Consider the following 14,147-nt stretch of genomic DNA (forward strand, 5'->3'; position numbering starts at 1 on the left):
ACAGATAGTCTTTGTGGAAAAAGTGGAAATTACACAAGTAATTCCCCTTGTTTCCTGCTTCCAACATGCCAACCCACCGGTTCATTTGATCATTTCAGAGATCACTGTCTAGTAATTTTCGATATGGCCGCCGACTCTCTTCCTTTAAATTCTTTCAATGCATAGCAGACCGCGCAATACTTCAAACCTGACTGCCTTCTAACTCTACCGTTCAGAGTTTAAAAGTGTCTTTCTTGTTCCCTACCTGTGCTCCCTACGGTCCTTGAACCCTTTCTCTTCCTAATCTATTTACCTTAAATTGCCCTTTCCCAGTGGCTCAATGCACTTTAAGCATTCCTTTCATCTCCCTTAATGGAAATAGAGTGCTTTCTTCCCTCAAGTAAATCATTAAGGACTCTCACCCCCCTCTAATGACTCCCGTTTCAATAGGAGATACTTCTTCTTGTACTTTCCATACCGCGTGTGTGGGGTTTTGTTACTTTAGAGCACCACACAGAGAAAACACTCAAATGCATTTCCTCTGCTGCAGGCAAATGTTGATTATGGTAAAGGATATAAACCTCGGGACAAACAAGACCTTCCTTTTGCCTTCTTTCAAGTGTTCACTCATTTACTGTACACACCTCTACTTCCATATCCTGCATGAGCCTTGGGAACTATCACACTTGTGCAACTTTATCCGGGAGCAAATACATGATATGCAACCCGTACCTCAGTACAAACATTATGCAACTCATGCATCCGTATCCTGTTTATGTGCAACACATTCACCTATCCTCCAGTTTAAAAAGGTAGAGAACCTTCCAACGGTAAGCATATGTACTTTTTGGAAATCGGTGGAATTGGCTGTCGTCGATTTTGCCGGATATCAGTTTTGCAAAACAACCCAAATTGTCACCAAACCCGTCCCTTATTTACCTTAGCGCAGGTCGCAGCCATTTCTCCTGAATCCCTGCATGATCAGCTCCATCCCTCTAATGTGGGTTGGATCTGACACCACAGGGTCCCCTTTTTTAATTTGATAATTCTTTTGGGGGACTTCTGCTTCCAAACTCAAGGAAGTGGGGGTCAACCCTGGAACCTCTGAAACCCATAATACCGAGCGGGGGACACCACCACAACCCCTGCTCCTCATGTTCATTATTTTTGGGATTGGATCTTTTAGTACTGGCCAAATTAAGGCAAATGGTCCATATGACTTTTTTTCTACTAACGTTTTGGGTGTTTCCAAATTTCATAGGTTTTTATTAGTGCAACTTAACCATAACGTCTCTTTATCAAAGTTTTTTCACTGAATCAAATGGCCTCTGGTAGCGGCCCTGTAGTTATGGTAAATTGCTCAACTGATTCGAAGAGCATGATTTAGGCGGCTTATAACTTTGCTCCTTGTGGACAAATACTTACCAAACTTTACAAAAGAAGTATATTGCAGATCTGAATATTTTAGGCAAGTTTGGTGAGGTTTCGTTAAGGGGGAGGCAAAGTTATAGGGGGTTCTGGATTTCCATGGATGGTACAAACATTTTGCTCACGCCTACAGCCCAAACCGCTAGACAGATTTTCACTAAATTTGCGGCAGGAGCCGGGGCTTTGCCCAAAAGTGTGCTTTTGTAAGTTTGGTTTAAATCCATCTAAAAAGTAGGTAAAACAAATGTGTAATATCTGGGTTCGCTGTACGAATCCACTTCCCTGTTCACTCAGCAGACAGGCTTCTGATTGGTCTGGAGGGTGGTGTGATGTCGGGCCACTGATTGGTTGGTGACAAGCGTGAGGTGCGTAAAGTTTTTCCAAAATGCCCACCTTGTTCTATCAACGGCTGTCTGCAGACAGCACAGTGGGGCGCAGGGCTGGGAAACATATTTTGGGTCATTTGGTGTTGGAAAGAGGGGCTGGAAAGGGTGGGGGAGTGAAAAAAGATGATACAGGGTTATTTGTTTAGGTGGAAGAAGAGCGTACGGATCACATCAGTCTGTGGACACTGCAATAGTCTGAAGACAGGGTCTTGGGCAGGCAGCATATTTGGTGACTACAGGCAGGCTTTATTAAGGTAGGGGAGTGGAATGTAGATATGGGGATGTTTATATAGGTGAAAAATAGGTAGTACATATGAGAATCTAGGCACCGGCATAATAGGACCATACAACCAAGAGTCTGGCCACAACCATTGTAATAGTACATCTTTGGTGGGCATTTGGAGAAACAAGTTTGGGGTTATTTGGTGACTTTAAGAGGGCTTGTTAGAGTAGGGGAGTAGAATTGGTGAAAAATAGGGTTGACTGGCTATTTTGATGTCTGCAGAAGGAATTTCAATTGGGAAGTTAAGGGAAAGTTGTGGTGTTGTGGCTGTGCTCAGTGGCCAGATTCTTGGGTGCATGGCCGTATTATGCTGTGGTAGTTGGGAGTATAGCAATTTACAAAATTTGTGTTGGAAAATGTAAATGGACCAGAGAGTTCGGTCTGTGTGTCATTTGCTGGTAAACCACTTGTTTTTTTAGAAGACATATTTCTCTTTGTTTCTGCTGATGGATGTGGACTTGCATACACTAGCTAATTTTGTGGTTGTACTACGTGATGGAGTAGCATTTGTTTTTAGTTTCTTTGGTGGTACTGTTGGGAGATCTCTTATAAGTTCTGTTTGCATTCATGTTCTTCAAAAAAGTTTACATTTTTCAGGAACAGGGTACATATTGAGATGGGGTGTGTAGAGTGCACATAGGGCCTCATTCCGAGATTGGACTGCTCAACAGCACAATTTCTTCTTTTGAACGACAAGCATGTATGCAGTTAACAATTTTCTCTGTCTCTTGCCTATGCAGTCACTAGTCACAAATCACAAGGTCTATCCCTAGCTCAGGCATTGGTTGAGAGTGGCAGCACAGTCTTAAAACAAGGTATGAGTTATGTAGCATTGCCACATCTACGTAAACTTGAATTACTATTTCTAGTCAATTTTGATGCAAACAAAATCAAGGCTGACATTCCTTGCATCGTAGAGTACATGGGCCTCATTACGAGTAGGGCAGTAAGGGATACCGGGCACCGGTAAGGAGACCGGTGCCGTTAATCCCTTACTGCACTACTACAAGTTCGCTTAGTTAGCAAATGTTAGCAAAGGTGGGGTCTGCATGTTTTGAGGTAGTTCTCTGTATTGCAAATGTTGCCAGAGATTTACATTTCCTATGCTTCCACGTTTGTTGCAGCATTGTATGTGTCCTAAAGTTTTAAAAATAGGTTCACCTTTCACTGGTCTTAATTGTAGGAGATCTCCAAAAACAATAATGTGTTTTCTTCCAAAGAGTTGTTCAAAGTCTGTTTTAAGAACTTCTTGTAATCTGAGGTGAATTAAATCTAACATTAGGCTGGAGACCATGCTCACCTCATCTGTTCAGAGCATTTTCATTTGTTTCAGAATTCTGCATAGTTCAGTAGCAGCTTCTGTTGAAAGTTTGTAGTACTCTTATTTGTTTTGGTGTTCTACTGGAAGGAGCCAAAATCTGTGTATAATAACACCTCCTATGTTGTATGCAGTTAAACCTGTGGGGGCTGTTACAACAGCTAAAAGGTTGTTGTTTGTTAACTATTGTAGGATTGTGCTGAAGATTTTTATTAAGAATGTTTTGCCTGAACCAGCTTCACCACTTACATAGAGCAGTACACGTTTATAATTTTGACAGCTGTTCAATTTATTTAGTTGCTTCTAAGAAAATGTTTATTTAGTTGCGATTTCAGCAGTGCCAAGTTTTCTTCTGATTGCTCTTATTGATACATGGAGTTTTATACTTCAGTCCTGGCTAATGCTGCTTCGTTTACTATGGGTGGCTCTCTAAATGGTTCTTGGCACGTGCAACAGAAGGTTGACTGCCCTCAGGAGTATCTTTATTTAATTGTGGTTGAGCTTCTTCTTGTTTGCGTTCATTGTCTAACATGTTTTTGTATTGCTTGAAATTGACATTTGTTATACTGCTATCATTTGCATTGAATGCACCTTCAATAGAGTGATGGGTGCCTAATAAATCTTCTTTTCTCCATGGTTTAAATAGTTGGAGTAGGGACATGTAGTACATTTCTCTATGTTGAGGAGTTTTAAATTATAACTTCATATGATTAATTATGCTGGGTTCTGTAAGTTTTGCGATGCTCCCTTCTCACGTTGAGACCATGTCGTTTCCACTTTTTTTTTAATATGGTTTAACATTATTCTTTTGGGATAAATGTGGGGCTATGTGGTATAGGCACATGTTTTCCAAAGCAGTAATTCTGTTTGGGTAGTATGTGCCTAATACATTGTTATTCAAAATGTCCTAGCTTTTGGGATCCTTTTTGGGTGTTGTGTATATATCTTGGTACGATTTCAGCACTCTTTTTATGGATTAAGCTGGATCAAGGTTTAGCCAGACTATGTCAGACTATGCTCCTGATTCACAGATCATTTTCCTATGGGATTGCGCCATTATAAAACACTTCTGTGAATCATGCCCTATGTGTTCAGATTTGCCATAGAAAGCAGTGTCTGTTATACGGTCTGCAGATGCGTAGCATCCACATTCTCTATGGTAGAGCATTTTTATGCCAATGTTGTACAGTTTTTATAACAGTGTTTTGTCAGATGATATGTTATCCCAAGTTCTTTTAGCTCTGTTGTCTCAGCTTTGGTTAGGTAGGCTTTGAAATATCTCGCAACAGTAGTGGAATTGTGTGCAATATATTGTACATCTATGTTTGCATTCCAGAAGATAGCAATGATTGCATTGTAATCATTGATGTACTTTGTAGCTTTGTTTCTTTTAATGCAGTATGTATTTTTAGGCGATTTGCCTTTCATACTTTGTCTAACAGAAGACATGACACTGTTTACTTGTCTTTTCGCTGAAAATAGTCTAGGAAAACTAAAGCAGCATTTGGTATAGTATTTAGCTTTGTTTTTATATCTGCGTCAGCAGTATCTGCCACACTTATATTTTTGTATATGTGCACAATGTGTGTATGTAGCTATGTGTGGTTTCTGAAGGGATGTCACAGGTTATGTATTTGTGAATAAACTGCAAAACAGTGGCATCACTGTCATGACCACATGTAGGTGCATATTTCATTCACAAAAGAATCTGTATGTGTGGTGCACCTCTGGATTGATTTTTTTTTCTCCAAAAGAAGTGTTCCACTTCTCAGAGAGCATGAATGTTGTTATTACAGATGAAGTGCAGCATGGCTATAAAGCGGTGGTGAAAGTATCTTTTTTTTTAATAAATATTTTTTATTGTTTTTTACAACAATCACAACAACATTAAAACCCAAAAAAAGAAGAAGGGGACCAGCATGTCCAATCAGAAGCTGATAGTAGAACTCATATCACGAATCATCAAGAGCATTTCCCTTAACAGGGCACGTGTTTATTCAAATGTCTGATCACCCATGGCTGTGGTTTCTAGGGCCCCTCCTCCTCCCACCTCCCCTATATTTTGGAGGCCTTAGTAAGGCAGCCTTGTGCGTTATATATTCTACGCTCTATCATAGCCCATATGTCCATGTCCATTACCCATTGTTCCGGCATCAGGGATTCTGAGGCTCCCCATTTTTGTGCAATGTTGCATTTCATGAGCCCTGCTGCAGTGGTCAGGAGCAGCTTTTCCCATTTATTAAGTTCACTCTCCTCTGGTATATCCAGGAGTAGGATTCTTGGGTCCAGTGGTATGGAGCGGGCGAGGATCCTACTGAGTTAGTTGCAGCATGTGTCCAGAAGGATTGAATCCGGGGGCAAGTCCATAAGATGTGAAAGAAAGTCCCTTCCTCCCCCCACACTGGAGGCAGTTCGGATTCGAGGCCCGCCCCCAACCATATAGGGTTGTTCTAGGGTAGTACACTCTATGCAAGATTTTAAGGTGTACCAGCCGGAGTCTAGAGGAAATGGCGACCTCTCGTGGGTGCATCAGCGCCTGAATCCAGTCTTCTGGATCTATTTCTCCCACATCTGCCTCCCACTTAGCCCTCAAGTTCATCAATTCGGGAGTGGCGAAGGATGATTATATAGGATGGAGGTACTTCTGGTGGGGATGTATGCTGGTAGCATGTTGCGTTCTATTGGTGTGTAGTCTGGGATACTAGCCTCTGTGGGTATCTGGGTTTTCAGGGCATGGGTCAGTTGTATGTAATGGTACTGTTCCGTAACCGGGAGTTGGAATTTTAGTTGTATACATTCAAACAAGGTTAGCTTCCCCTCTTCTAGGATGTCTTGGACTCTTGAGATTCCAGCCCCCACCCATCGAGGCCATGGCTAGAATTTCCCGATTTCCGTTAAGTTGCTGTTTTTCCATAGGGGTTGTGCAGCTGTTATTTTGTTTTTCCATCCTACAAATGCGTGTGCTTGTCTCCAAACACCAACAATGTGTACGCGGTTGTGAGCAGGGATGGTCTTGTGGAATTTTGGTATAAGAGGTGAAGTGGGTCTGAGTCGTGTATGGCTGCAATTGCTGCCTTAATGTGAGGTAGTTCCTGGTCCCCGTGAAGCAGGCCGTTGACCACTGCAAGTTGTGAAGCCCAATAGTATGCTTGGAGATGAGGGACCCCTATCCCACCCTCCCAGATCAATCTTTGGAGAGTGGTCAATGCTATGCGTGGCTGACCTCATCCCCACAATAGTTCCCTGAGGAGGGGCTCCACCAGGTCAAATTCGGAGTCTGGGATCTTGAGTGGGGCGTTCTGTAGGACATATAGAAATCTTGGGAGTGTCATCATTTTGAAAAGTGCCATTTTCCCCAGGAGTGTCAGGGGGAGAAGTTTCCAGTGACGGAAGTCCCTAATAAAGCGGTCGATGATCGGCTGGAGGTTATGCAAAATGTATTTAGTGGGATCCCCGGATATCCAGACTCCTAGGTATCGGAATCCGCTCTGCTCCATACGATATGGGCAGTCCTGAGGGTTAGCCAGCTCTCCACCCTTCACTGGGAAGAGCACGGACTTCCCCCAATTAATTCTCAGTCCGCTGAACTTGCCAAAACGGATGAGCATCCAGGTATATCAGGAGGTCGTCCATGTATAGAGAGATCCTATCATGCCCCTCAGGCCATCTAAATCCCATCCAGGCTGCGCTCTGGCGGAGCCACAGGGCAAGTGGCTCAATCGTGAGGGCGAAAAGGAGGGGGGACAGAGGGCATCCCTGTCTCGTGCCCCTGCCCAGGGGAAAGGACTGGGAGGGCCACCGATTTGCCTTGACTTCTGCCTGGGTATTTGTGTAGAGTAACTGTACCCATCCCAGAAAGTTGTCCCCAAACCCCATGTGTCTCATAACTTCCCAGAGGCTGTCCCATCGGACCGAATCGAAGGCATTTTCGAAGTCAATTGCCAGTAAGGCAAGTGGCAGATCTATGATGTGCACACTTTCTAATGCCAGGTGGAGCCGCTGCAGGTTCATTCGGGTGGATTTGTGTGGCATAAAGCCACATTGGTCTGGGTGGATCAGGGTATGAACAACCGATTGTAATCGGTTTGCTAGGAGTTTGACAAGAATTTTTGCTTCACTGTTAATTAGCAAGATGGGCCTGCAGGAGGCACATCTTTCTGGGCGTTTGCTCGTTTTGGGAATTACTACGATGGTGACCTTGCACAGGTTCAGCGGGAGGGTGCCTTGTTCACAGGCGTGAAGCAACATTTTATGCAGGCGGGGCACAATTAAGTTCCAGTCTAGTTTTTGCCATGTTTCGGCCGGGAACGGGTAGGTCCTGGTGTTTTCCCCACCTGGAGTTGTGTTAGGGCTTCAGTTATTTCTATTTCTGAGAGGTCAGAGTCAGAGTCCAATTGCTCTCTTTGTTGTGTTGATAGAGATGGGAGCATTATGTCATTTAGTAGGGTCGGGTCTAGTAAAGAGGTTGGGGCCTGATATAATCTGGCATAGAATTGGGCAAAGGCTTCTGCTATTTCGGCATCTGACTGGTACCTCTCGTTTTGTGGAGTGGCAATCTCCCGGATATGGCATTGTCCCTCATCCCTCCTCTCCAGCCAGGCCAGCATTTTGCCCGCCTTGTCTCCGAATTCTTATGCCCTCGCTCTGGAATCCCAATGGGCTTGTTTAGAGTTATCTAGCACCACGTTATGTAGTCGCTCCGTGGCTTGTTTAAGAGAGCCTTGGGTCTCAGGGGTTTGGTCAAGGACGTGTTTATTTTCCGATTGGATCATCTCTTTCTCTGCCTCAATCATCTTTTGGAGTCTTTCTTTCTTTTTGATTGCAGTCTAGGAGATCACCTCTCCTAGCATCACCGTTATCTAGGCCTCCATATTATTACTGGGTTGTCCACTGCGGCTTCATTAATCTCAAAGTATTCATTTGAGAAATCGGTAATGCGGTCCACCAGTTTGGGGAACCCAAGATGGTAGTTATTCAGTCTCCACGTTCTAGGGGGGGTTGCGCCCTGCATCTGCAGTTCCACCGCCAGAGTTGAGTGGTCCGAGACCCTGCGGGGAAGCAGGTCCGCTGATATCTCCCTGTATAGGTCTGAATTTGGAAGAAAGAGGTAGTCTAGTCTGGACAGGGAGCCGTGGGCTCCTGAGTTAAACGAGTAGCCCCTGGTGTCGGGATGCAATTCCCTCCACACATCACAAAGACCCAAGGCAGATTCAAAATCAGCCAACGTCGTGGGGGTGTCCAGGGTGCATTGTCTGAGATGGGTGCGGTCGATTTTGTTGCACATGACATCGTTAAAGTCTCCCCCCAGGAGCCACCTGTCAGGATGGTGCCTTCCCATGAGCGTGGTCAGTTGTTCTAACAGTTCTTGCCCCAGACCGGGCGGGGAGTACATCGACATCAGAGCTAATTTCTCGCCCCAGAGTGTTTCCATGATTAGTCGACCCCGATGGTCCTGTTCTACAACCTGTAGGGCAAATGGGACACGTTTATGTATAAGGATAAGGGTTCCACTGGATCCCATTGTGTATCCTACATGATACGCGGTCTGGTAGTTAGTTCTCCAGAAGAGGGTACAGAGTGTACCCGCCAGATGTGTCTCAGTTAGTAGGGCCACATCGGGCACGTGTCTGTTCAGCAGCTGCGTGATCAGGCGTCTTTTCATCCCGGAGCCCATCCCGTTCACGTTCCAGGTGAGCAGTTTGAGGGATTTGGGCCGGTTAGCCATATCTAGGTGGGGTTGTTTTGTTCCCTTTGAGAGCACGATTTAAGGGGTCCAGAGGATGTTTTGCTCGGTGGGGGGTTGGGGGAAGGGGGAGAGCAGCCCCTCCTTGGTGTATGTTGCGGGGGGTAGGCCCCCCTGTGCGGTAATGTGTGGTGACATCTGCAGAGGATTGTGATTGGGTTGTGGTGTGATCATGCTGTAGCCCCAAACTAACAAAAAACAAAACCATATAAACATAAACATTCCCTTCCCTCCCCCTCCCTAAACTTCACCCCAACCTGAAGTACCTGTCGCCCGAACATTGCTGATCCTCAAACATTTAGGGAATCAGCACCCACAACGAGTTCCAGTGGGCGGGGGGTTTGTGTCCGTTTGGGGTGGCCGCCTATTTATTTCCATCCTTAACGAACATTATCCTGTGTTTCTTTCATTTCTCGGGTTCACTCGGGTTTACTCGGCCACGCTGGGGAGCGTGTTTAGATCATGTTTCCAGGTGCCACTCCACATGTCAGTCTTCCACCTCGTGTGACGGAGAGTTTTGTTCTTGTGCTGGTGGTCTAGGGAGAAGCTCTCTGTTCGGCAGGGCTTCAGGGCCCCCACTTCGGTTTCTGCAAGAGGATCTCCAGGCACCCTCTATCTGCAGTTCTGCCCATCTCCAGGCTTCTTTCGGATCCGAAAAGTGGACTGTTGTTCGCTTATGGTACATCTTCAGTTGTGCTGGGAACACTAGCCCATATTTCACATTCAGGGAGCACAGTTGCTTTTTGAGCTGGTCAAACGATTGCCTTGCCTTCTGCACTTCTCTTGTATAGTCTGGAAAGAAGGCTATCTTTGTGCCGTTATGGGTTATTGTGCCTTTTGTTCGTGCCATTTGCAGCAGGGCGTCCCGATCTCTGTAATTCAGGAATTTCACCACCACCGTGCGTGGTGAAGCCCCAGGTATTGGTCGACCAGTGGGGACTCGATGGTCCCTCTCTATTGAAAAAAAATTAGAGAATCCATTTGAGTCAAACAAGTCCGCCAACCATTGTTCCAGGAAGAACTCCGTATGTGGTCCTTCAGTTTTTTCTGGTAGCCCTAGAATCCTTACGTTGTTCCACCTTGACCTGCCTTCCCCTTCATCCACCCTTCCTTACAGTACCTTTGGGCGGGTCGTGGTTCTGCTCAGTTGTTGTTCTAGGGTTCTCAGTCTATCCTTCATTCCGGAGATGCATTGTTCTGCTTCCCCAGTGCAGGATGTTAATTTCTGAAGATTGTTACGTAGGAGTAAGACATCTACACTGATGCCATCCATTTTCTGTTCCATGGTGGTACGTGAGTCAGCGACTGCAGCCATGATGTCCTCCAGGGATATTGCGTCCCCATTCCCTGCCATTGTTTCCAGGTGGTTGTGATCTGTCAGCGTGCTTGCCGCTGATGTGGTAAATTGGTAAATTTTGCTTTGCTTTGCAGGTTTCTTTGCTCTGTCTTTGCCCATATCAGGACCGCGTGGTGATGATGGTTGGCAGGCTTTTGTCTGTCTAGTGTCTGGGCTTGTTTAAGGGTGCTTGTTTTGTTGCCGCCCCCACTGTTGGTTGTTCGTATGGTGTTACTTTGGTGGGCTCCCTTCCAGCTGTCAGCCGTCTCTAGTTGGGGTCAGCTGTCCCCTTTGGACCATTGGGGTTCCCACCGCCGCTTTTGCCCTCTCTCTGGTGTATGCAGGTATTTGCCTCGGGGTAGATCTTTTAGGTTGGTTGCTGTCACTGCTTGCCGCCCCGCTCCAGCGGGGTTCGTGCCAGCCTGAAGCGTCCTTTAGTTTGACCTCAGAGGAATGTTCTTTTATACGCCTTCAGTTATGGGATATACTTTCCGCGTCTTATGAGGCTGATTATTTTGGATCCTATAAACGTTAGGTGATTGGGGCCTATGGGTAGGTTACTCTCTCTAATCTGGAATGGGACATACCCTGTTGCCTCCGGTGGCAGTTTCTGGCCCTCAGCAGTGCGACAATGGCCTGTATGCCCGCGTCCAGGTCACCCGCACCGGCCAATGGATGTTCCCGTCGGCTCCCTGGCTTCCTTGTCACTGCGGCAAGCCCACCACGGGTTCTGGGCGGGAGGTGCTGCTGTTTATATTTTGACCCCCTCGTTCCAGTGCGCACCCGCCACTCCCGTAGTGTGGCCTTCACTCATGGTTTGGTGGTTCCGCCCACGTTCGGCCCTCTGCAGCAGAAGCTGGGTATCTTGGTTGGCACACACGCATGGGGGGCCCTCCTATGACCCAGCGCGGCTCGTCTCCACTCTCTTGCGTGTCAGGGGAGTTTGTTCAGTGTTCCGCTCCAAGACCGAAGGGGATCACCGTCCACCACTGCGGCATTGGGCACAGTGTCAGTGAGGTAGTGCCGCTGTTCCTCTCCCTCCCCTGGCAGTACCGAGCAGCCGGGCCACTCCGGGTCAGCTCCACGGGTGGTGTTCCACCTGCACATGCTCTCTGGAGGCTGTTTATCCCGTTTGGTGTCTCTCCTGCACCACTGGTCTTTTAGACTGCAGCCTGGCGCTTCCGCTGTTTCCCGTCCGAGCCCACCTTTGCCACAGAGTGTTCATCCCCATGCCGTGTATCACACCGCCATCTTGGGTTTACTTCCCCAGCTTCGCGCTGGGAGCTTTCTGTGGTCTCCTTCAGCTTCGTTCTTGCAGGACATACAGTGATATTTCACCAGCGTGTGCCACAGCGGATCTTCACCCAATAGAACTGGTTTATGTGTTAATCCTTTATGGATGACAGGTTTTTTTTTCGGCAGGATTTGTGCGGCGGCTGCGGGAGCTCGGAGGCTCATGCCCGCATTGTTCCGATGCTGGCCACGCCCCTGGTGTAAGTATCTTGATACATTTATAGGGTCAAGAGAGCAGAGTTCTCCTGGTGTTTTTATGTCTTTACCTTCTTTGTCTTGGTTGTTATGTGTAGGAAGTTGTTCAAGTCCTCCCATGGATAGTCTGCACAACTCAAAGTGACAACCATGTGGGTGGGCCAAGGTTCCATAGCATACACCGTACATCAGTGTGACGTTGGAACCAGTATGCTTTTGGACCACGCATGTTTGCCATTTTATTTGTGATACTTGACTGCAAAACTTCATCATTGTCATTTATCTTTGGAAGTAATTGGGCAGTAGAAATGTTTAAAACATTGGAACCTGTTTTCAAAGTGTGTGCAGCTCCATAACATAGAGTTGCTGGCTCACTTTCAAACAGGAGATGGAATTTTTATTTAACATTTTGTCTGTATTTGGGGTTTCAGTATATAGTTTTCTGATGCTGTCATTTGTGTGGCTCTTTCATCATATCTTCCCCCTTTTCTTGTAGGAAAGAGTAGAGGAAAGGTGTTTGCTTCTACACTCTTTTCCATATGCTGATTGGAGATCATTTGACTTGACGTATTTGATATTTTTCTAGAGTATCGTCTATGGTGTCTAGTGGGTGAATTGTATATTGTTCTAAAATATTGGATGCCGTTATAGGATCAACAAGTTCAAATTAGCCAGTTGGTGAGGAATCCTGAATTATTTTAGTGGTTTCCCTTAAGTTTTGTTCAATGTTTATATCTTTGTAGAAGTCATTGTTTTCTTTAAGATATTGTAGGGCTTTTCTTTCTTTATTTAAGTATACTAGTTTATGCCAAATGTGCTTGTCTTTGATTGGTACTCCATTCAGTTGGATAATCAAAGATTGATCAATTTGCTGTGGCACTCCTAGAGTTTCCACATTCCTTTAAAATCTAATCTCAAATAAACTACTTTGATACAAAAGCCTTTTAGTAATCAGAAGGAGGCAATTTGGCTATTTTGGGTTGAAGGTGCATTATAGCTTGAAATGGGTGTACTCTTTGAATGATAATGCTCTCATAAAGTATTGAGGGGCTAGTTATTTTGTATATGTTTTCTGTTATAAGATATAGAGCTAATTGGATCCAATGGGACTCCTCATTGTCTTCTATTTTGTAAGTTATAGCTACAGTGTTGGTGTTTTTTTTTTACAAAACGTTCTGCTACAACACACAAACACTTGGTTTGGTACTTCTGCAGATGTGCTTTTAAACTTTGCTATTTCTTTTTTGTATGTGTCTATTAGACAATTTGCATTTGTAAATGTCTTGCTGCTCTTCTCTAAAGTTACTGAGTTTTCTAAGTGATCTTCACTTCCAAAAGATTTACTTTGGATGTGGTATATTTTTTGAAGCAGCACTTTAGCTGTGCCATGTAGGAGAATGTTATTAAAATGTTGCAGTTCTAATCCAGGACTTTTTGCATAGTACAGTGTCTGGAGAAGATTCCGTATAGTGGAATGGTGTGTTGCTAACATTTTGATGTGGTGGAAGGTGCTTTTGCAAGCAGGTCCTGAAATGCAGGCTAAGGAAGGTCATCGCAGTCCACTGTAATTGCGCACTGGACTGGAGTCTATGGTTTGCAAAGTTTTTATTCAAATGTTGTCTTTTACTTTCACATAGTAATTGAGGAATTGTCGTAAAGATTTGAAAGATTGTTTCCAATGTTACACTTTGATGTGCAGGGCCATTTGTAGACTGGCCAGATTGGTTTGGTGGAATGAAGAGTTGATTGTAAGTGTGTTGGGTGCATTTGTTCAATGAGTATTTCTTGTGCCATAATGGCGTTGTCTACTATTTAATACCCTCGGCCACTACTATGTATGTCAATTGGGTTTTTCTGCTCTTGTTTGAATGCCTCTTCATTGAAATATTGCTCTGTGCTGCCTTTGTGAATCCATTCACCTGCATAGAAGTTTGCAAATGTATCTATGGTGACATTGTGCATGTTTAGACATACTTTTTGTACTTTACTGATTCATTTTGTTAGTGGTTCATCCTGATTCAAATTAATATGAACAATTTTCTTTTGAGGAGCAATGGGATGTCATTGAGAGCTTCCAGGATTAGTCTTCTGCAGTAATTTGTAAGGGGTGACCATGACTTTTCTGTTGTTTTTATATGATTTTGAAGTACTCTATGGTGAACACTTTTTGTAAAATAATAAGTGTG

This window comes from Ambystoma mexicanum, chromosome 3q (assembly GCF_040938575.1).
Source record: "Ambystoma mexicanum isolate Mex_15411 chromosome 3q, UKY_AmexF1_1, whole genome shotgun sequence".
NCBI classification, from domain to species: domain Eukaryota; kingdom Metazoa; phylum Chordata; class Amphibia; order Caudata; family Ambystomatidae; genus Ambystoma; species Ambystoma mexicanum.